Raw genomic sequence first — 8,239 nt, 5'->3', positions numbered from 1 at the left:
CTGTGGATTAATTTCATTTCATAAGAATTTTATTGAAAATTCTTAATGGGCCTTTTTCATGTTGTCATGAACAAATGGAAAAGCTTCTAGAAGCCCTTTCTAGAAGGCCATATGCGCCCAACATACCCAAAGAAAGAGAGAATATTTTGTGCATAAATGTATCAAGATACTTTCCAAAAGAAAAAGAGGAAACAAATTTCCTCAAAGATGCAAGAGAGAATCGGCCAAGTAGAGTCAAGGCAAGGCAAGGAACAAAAAAAGGAAACAAATCCAAGCCTTCTAGAAGGCTGCCTTGGCCGTGTGACTTAAGTGGGAAGGAGGCAATATTTGCTCATGAATATGTGATATTATATAGAAGAGGAAACTACCTTATTGAAGGTAAAGCCTCTCCTATAAATAGGAGCCTCATTCTCCACATTTCATTCATTCCACATAAGTTCGAGATTGCGAGACTCTCTCTCTAGACCTTGTGGCCGAACTCCTCTCTCTCTCTCTCTAGTTATTTTTCATTTTTGTTTTGGCACCTAGGTCCTCATTTGACCTAGTGGTTTTAGCTCTTCGACTCTTAGACTTGTTCTTGAGTCGTCGTGTTTAAAAGTGCCCACACACCAATTCCTTTTCTCTCGAGTGATTTAGTGATAGAAACTTTCGTGGTTGCTCGAGTTGCCGAGGAAGGAAGAGAGACGTGCTACGAGGGGAGACGAATGTTGGAACCTTTTCCAAAAGCTTCTCAACGTTCAAGCTTCTAAAAAGGTTAGTAATCTTTAATGCTCATATTGGTTTTATTTACATGTGCTTGCTCTTTGTCTAGGTTAGTAAAAACTGTTTTACTTGTAAAAGAAATTTTTTAAAATTCCGCCGCTTACCGAAGCGTTAAACTTTTTCTTAAACCCTAGATCAATTCCAACAAAGTGTAGATCTTGATCGGAGGAGGAGGAGGTGCAACGCTAGGAGCAGGTTCAGTGGTGTTTGTGGAGTCAGGTGCTATGGTGTCTGTGGAGTCAGGTGCTATGGTGTCTGTGGAGTCGGGTGCTAAAGGAGGTGGTACCTGTGAGGGAGATGGAACGTCTAGTGAAGTAATGGAATATACTAAAAGATCATCGTCCTCGGGAGGTGGCAAGGTTGGTTTCTCAGATGTAAAGTATGGTAAGTGTTCCAAAAAGGTGACATCGATAGACACAAGATACCTTTGAAGACTAGGACAGTAACATTGATACCTTTTTGAAGACGAGAGTATCCCAAAAACACACATTTTAAGGATTTTGGATCTAACTTTGTGAGACCTAGACGAACATCCCGAACAAAACATGTACTACCGAAGATTTTTGGATTAACGGGAAACTAAGGCTTTTGAGGGAATAATGTTTTGTAAGGAATCGCACCTAGAAGAACAGATGATGGCATACGGTTGATAAGAAAACATGCAGTAGAGATGGCATCAGCCCAGAAACACTTTGGAACACCTGTTTGAAATAGCAAAGCTCGTGCAGTTTCAAGAAGGTGTCGATTTTTGCGTTCAGCAACTCCATTTTGGGACGGAGTATCAACACATGATGTTTCATGAAGCATGCCATGTTGGGTCATGTAATTTTGGAATTGACTAGACATGTACTCTTTGGCATTATCACTACGGAAGGTGCGAATAGAGATATTGAATTGAGTACGGATCTCAGCACAAAAAGAGCAAAATAATGAGAATAATTCAGAACGTGTTTTCATTAAAAATAACCAAGTTACACGAGAAAAATCATCCACAAAAGTGACAAAGTATCGAAAACCTGGTTTGGACGTAATAGGACATGGACCCCAAACATCTGAATGAACTAATTTAAACGGAGCGCTAGATCGCTTATTGATCCTAGGGCTAGAACTAAGGCGATGATGTTTTAGCAAAGTGACATGACTCACAATCTAAAGAAGAAACTAAGCGAAATTGAGGACAAAGAAGCTTGAGAAGAGGAAGGGAAAGGTGACCTAAACGGCAATGTTCTTCAAGGGCAGACGTGATGCTGGAACAAGCAATGGATTTGGGTGTGTCGAGAGTGTAGAGGCCTCCAGATTCATGTCCTTTACCAATAGTCTGTTTCATCAAGAGATCCTGAAAAACACAAGAGTTGGGGAAAAATGAGATTGAGCAATTTAACGTTTTTGTGAGTTGGCTAACAGACAAGAGATTAAATGATAGGTTGGGTAAGTGCAAGACTTGCAATAGCGTCAAAGAAGAAGTAGGTGTGATAGTGCCAGAACCAATAACATTAGAAGGAGATCCATCGGCTAAGGTAACCGTGGAAGCGGAAGCATGAGGTGTAAGGATGGAGAAAAGTTTTGAATTACCTGTCATATGATCTGTGGCACCAGAATCAATGACCCATTTGGAGGATGAGGAAAGAAGACACGCACTCGGATTACCTGATACGGCAATGGCAGCGACAGAGGGTTTTGAAGTCCTTAGTGATTCTTGATACTCGAAAAATTTGGCATACTCATCAGCAAGGACACGAACCAAATTGTTGTCGGAGGATGCATCATGAGCAGCAGGGTTCTTTTGATTCTTGTACTGAAGCTTTTGGCACTCTTGGATTGTATGACCTGGTTTCTTGCAGTAGTTACAAGTGACTGCAGCAGTGTCTGTTGGACGAGAATCTGAATTCCTTGGGGCTCCAGGTTTGTAATAAGCGGGGCGGCTTGAGCTATGCGTGTTTTGGGATAGTAGAGCTCCACTGACAGGATTAGACGGGGTTTCCTCCGTGCGAAGAACGCGGCTGAACACCTCTTGGAGAGAGGAAATGTCAGAACCAGAGATGATCTGAGACCTTGCAGTGTCAAAGGTCAAAGGCAGTCCCGCAAGAAAACTCATAATGGCCATTTGCTCTCGCTGCTGTTGTTGAACTTTCACGTCGGCACTAAAGGGCACCAACATGTTGAGCTCTTCGTAGATCTTCTTGAACTCCATAAAATAGGTGGTGAGAGATTGGTCCTGTTTTTCAGCCCTGTAGAAGGCTTTGCATACATTGAACATGCGAGAGAGATTCCCTTTTCCAGAATAAAGGAAATCCAAATAGTCCATTAATTCTTTGACGAACTCGTAGTGATTAACAAGACCAATTACCTCACTACCAATGGAGTTACAGATTTGGAGGAAAAGACGAGCATCTTCCCGAAGCCATGCTTGCTTTGACTCGTCACTTGGAGCTGTATCAGTTAGACGATCATCTTTGTTGATACTCCAGAGAAATAACCAGATGGTTTTGCTCCAATCAAGGTAATTAGAACCACTCAACTTGTGGTCGGTGATCTTCGAGAGGATGGGCATGATCTCCGGTACACCAACAGCCTTTTTCTTAGCCATGTCGTTCTGGAAGAGTGAGCAGCTAGACGTAACGTCGAAGAGTTTTTTTTTTTTTTTTTAGCGATGGCGGCGGCGTGTGGCTCGGCGGAATGGACAGGTTTTGGCACATAATTGGTCGAAATTGTGTTTTTGGGATGTTTATGAGTGGGTGGTGAGACTAAAAACAATTGAGAACAAGGGATTTTGAAATGGGTTTTGAAACCTTAGAAATTGGGTAAAGAAATTTCGAATTTTCTTGGAAATTTAGAAGGCTCTGAGTTTGTGAGGCTATGAATTTTGAGAAGGCTCTGATACCATGTAATCAGAGAGAATTGGAGAATGAAGGTTGTGTCTTTCTCATTCATAGTTACGGGTATTTATACACAAAAATAGTAACGTAATTGGTAACAAAATATTCTCTAATAACTACGTAATAATCTCCTAATAACTACATAATATTCTATTATAATTATGTAATATTCTATTCTATAACAAAATTTGACACATATAATACCTAACCTAATGTACAAAGACTATTATATCCTTATTATTCATTTAAACTCAACCTAACCCATTTAACCCATTCATCTTTTTTTATTAAAAAGAAAACTATCGCTCGTCAAAAAAACCTTCTGCTCCAAAAACGTCTGCTCAAACCTATGCTAAAAAAACCCTCTGCTCAAAAAACTCTTTCTCGCTCAACCCTCTCGACGCCTTCAACCACCACAACCCATTTACGCTGTCAAACCCATTTACCCGTCAAACCCATTTCTCGCACCCTTTCAAAAACCTGTAAACCCTCAAACCCATTTCTCGCGTTGCCGCCAAGAGTCTGTCGCTCTCTCTGTATTTCTTCTCGCCGAAACTCAAGAGTCTCTTACATGTCATCTTTTTCCTCTTTTCTCTTATTCTCTCTGTATTTCTTCTCTTCGCTTCGAGGTTTTTATGGATGTTTCGGATTTTCTAGGGTTAGGATTTTTGTGTGATTTCGAGTATGTGTTCGTCTGGGTTGATTGGGGTAAGGCTTTTGTATGATTTCGAGTGTGACGGTCTGGAAATGGTTGATTGGGTTAGGGCTATGTGCCTCTGAATTTTTTTTTTTTTGGTTTTGTTCACACAGAGTATTAAATTGGGACTTTGCAAGAATGGGTTGGTAATGGTAGGTAGGTACATATGAAAAGAGGGGTGTTGAGATTTTTTTGTGTGAACCATTAAAGTCAGTTTTAATAGCTTTGTGATATGATATCGTGTGCTTATTTAATGCCCATTCGTTTTCATGAAAAAAAGGATAAGATAATAGCCCAGATTTGATTCGCTTCTATATTGTAGCTGTTATGTGGGGTGAGAAAGAGAGAGCATTTAGTCATTTATAATGTTCATTTTCTTGGAGGGAGTGATGGTCTTCTCTGCTCTTGGAATTCGTTAATGATGGTCTTCATTTTTCATACTATATATAAGCTATGTCCTGTAGAAGATACTTCATTCACTTCTCTAATTTGTTTAATATCTGTTGGTAATGATAATGAACTTAACTTATAGACATATTAGAATCTGCTTGTTGATTAAGATTAGAATCTGAGTGTTGTTAGTTACTATTAGAATCTGATTTTTGTATTGTAGATGTTTGTAGACATATTTTAGTGTTTTTCACATGTTATGGTTCTTTTGACTTGATTTCTTTTAGGTTTTATCTTCAATGACGAAGCTGAACGAAACCAAGGTTAAGGAGGCCTCAAAAAGTGTTCGAAAAAGTCCTAGGAACACGCACGGTTGGTTGTCTGATCAGGTATTAATGTATGAGTAATTTTTAAAATAACTCATGTTTTCAGCTCAGTTCGTGACAGATGTGTCACGAAGTCAGTTCACTTCGTGATAGATGTGTCATAGAGTGAGTTTGTGACACATCTGTCACAAAGTCAGTTCACTTCGTGACAGATGTGTCACGGACTCAGTTCACTTCGTGACACATCTGTAATGAAGTGACTTACTTCGTGACACATCTGTCACGAAGTGAACTAACTTCTGGAGCGGAGCAACTAGTGGAGTCATGGGATAGTGTCGATGATGTCTGGAGCGGAGCAACTAGTGGAGTCATGTGATAACTTCTTAACAAATTTGTCATTGACCACATTACCGAGACGTCTGGAGCGGAGCAACTAGTGGAGTCATGGGATAGTGTCGATGATGTCTTCATCCCGATCATAGACGGCGGGCACTGGTTTCTTCTTGTTGTCAACGTGCGTTCAAAGTGTATAACGGTGTATGACTCCATGAGGTCCCCCGTTAGACAACGTGAGAGGGTGTACAATGTGGCCATGATTTTACCACATTGTGCACCACCCTCTCACGTTGTCTACCGGGGGACCTCAGGGAGTCATACACCGTTATACACTTTGAACAAGAGGACATGAAAATGTACCGACGGAAACTAACCACCGAATTATACCGACATAGAGCGCTAAAATTACACACACGTGGGATGACGAACGTTGAGGCAACTTAAAATTATACATGAGCTTTTATTGTACGTGTATGTTTAGGCATTAATGTATGTATTTATAACTTTATGCATTGTCTTGAAATCAAATAATTAGTTTAGAAATTTATATTGTTTCGAAATCAATTTACCTTTATTTATCAATAGTATCAAATAAAAGTACTAATATCATCCAAACAAATAGTATCATTGATGAAAGCATCCGAACTTGGTAAGTCTCATTCACGTGACTCGGATATAGGACTCGGCATGTTTGGAATGATCCTGCTTCGATTGCAAGCGAATCCACTCTCGCTTGTGTTTGGTGTTGGAGTGGATCCAACACGTGGAGAAGAGGTTGCATCCGCTTTTTTATCCGGATGACCAACAAGACTAATCTCTAGTACAATATTCAACTTCGCCCGGTTAGGTTCGTTCTTCCTCATGTACAAATAACATCGCAAACTTTCATTGTCGTCTATGATTGGCGGTATGATCCCGTCAGCTTCATATTTGACGTTGATTGAATGCGTTGCAGGGGTCAAGTTCAACCGAGCGTATAATGTCTCCATCAAACTTGGGTAGTTCAAGTTGGTGGGAAGTAAAAGCATAAGAGTACCATCCTCTTGATATACGCTCGGTTATACCCACTTCCCGCTATGCTTAGCATATAAACATATTTCCGCCATCGCTGTATACGTTCAATCATATTAGATATAAGTATTAGAAAAGGTAATCAACATTGGAAAACATACAGTTCGTGACACTTGTGTAATGAAGTGAAGCCAGTTCGTGACGCTGTGTCACGAACTGGATCCAGTTCGTGACGCTGTGTCACGAACTGGATCCAGTCCGTGACATTGTGTCACAAACTGCATCCAGTCCGTGACACTGTGTCACGAAGTGAATCCAGTTCGTGACACTGTAAATTCACTCCATGACATCCTGGAAAAATCGAAAATTCAACCAAAAACACCATTTTTGACAAACAAATCACATCCAAACGCAATGAAATCTATTTCAACATAAATCAAAACAAATAAACATGTTCTTATAGGCTAAAAATAAGAAGAACTTACCAAAATTTGTTTGAAGAATTTGGGATCTTTGATTTGAACGAAGATGAGCTTGGATCTTTAATATTGAACAATCACTTTTGATTTTCAGAAGACAAACTTCAAGCTTGGGTTCACATAAGTTTATCATTATTACGTTGAGAGTTGGGTTTCAAATGGGTTTCAGAGGAAGAAGAAGAGATTCCGGCGATAACGTGTGCAGATTCCGGCGAGGAAGAAGAAGAAGAAGAAGAAGAAAAACATTGAGTTTCAAATGGGTTTCAGAGGAAGAAGAAGGAAAACAAAAAATACCATCTCAGTTTTGTTGGGGCGTTTTTTTGAGCGTGAGAAGTTCCTGGCTGATGAGTTGTTGAGTGTGTATTGAATAAGGTTGGGGGTAGTTGGGTCAACATTTATTTCTCTCACCTAACTCTAGTATTAGTTTTGTCAATATTTGGGTTTTGGGCTAAATATGGTAAGACTCATTCATTTGGTAATATTGGTAGGGGTGAAATTGGATCTGTTCGGTTCGGTTTTTGACATTTTTAGTATCCGAATCCGAATTTTCGGTTTTTAAAAACTCGGTCCAGTATCTGGTCCAATTTAGTCTAAAACCGAAATTTGGTTATCCGAATATTCGGTTATCTGGTTTCTTAAATCCAGTATCCAGTCCAGTATCCAATTTTTAAAATTCGGTTATCCAGTTTGTTAAATTTCAGATCCAGTTTAATATCCAGTTTTATAAAATAGACACTAGTACAAAAATGGGCTTCGAAGTCACCCATATAACGTCACTGGCACATTAGAGTGACGCTTTACTTTTTTTTTTGCGTTAAAAATTGACATGGCATTTTTATGAATGTGCCACGTGTACGAATCTCGGCGTCACTATATGCACAACCGACGCCACATTTTTTAATCCCGCCAAAACGGGATTTAGCATCGCTCTTATAACATTTAACGCTATAAGATAGACGAGGATGATTCTGGTAATGATACGTGGCGGGGCATCATTCAATTTATAAGCGATGCAATAAGTAAGTAAAGTAGATGAGACACATGGCATCACCTGTTTTGTAAGTGATGTAATAAGTTAAAGACATCACCTGTTTTGCAATAAGTAACAGATGTGGCATCACTTGTTTTGTAAGTGATGCTTTTGAGAAATTATATATACCTGTCACAGCTGGCATTAGGACCGATCTGCCGCTTTATAAATGAGTCTAAAGACTGTATCATGGCCTAGTCAAAAAATTTATTTAAAAAAAACAAATAAATCAAATATCATGGCCGAGTCGTAACTATTTTTTTAAGGCCATTCGTAACTGTTCGACGCATATTACTATCCTTCTCTTTTATTCTCTAAATTAAAAAAGCTCA

The 8,239-nt window shown here is 39.5% G+C and overlaps 1 pseudogene; it reads right to left on the bottom strand.

Annotated features, from left to right (window-relative positions):
• Window positions 1-1,870: 1,870 nt before the first annotated feature.
• On the bottom strand, window positions 1,871-3,349 carry LOC149390296 (uncharacterized; annotated as a pseudogene).
• Between the last annotated feature and the right edge of the window lie 4,890 nt (window positions 3,350-8,239).

Source organism: Urtica dioica, chromosome 7 (assembly GCF_054948205.1).
Source record: "Urtica dioica subsp. dioica isolate 48M chromosome 7, U.dioica_male_clone48M_v1_H2, whole genome shotgun sequence".
Lineage (NCBI taxonomy): Eukaryota > Viridiplantae > Streptophyta > Magnoliopsida > Rosales > Urticaceae > Urtica > Urtica dioica.
This window is presented reverse-complemented; position numbering and strand designations above follow the sequence as displayed.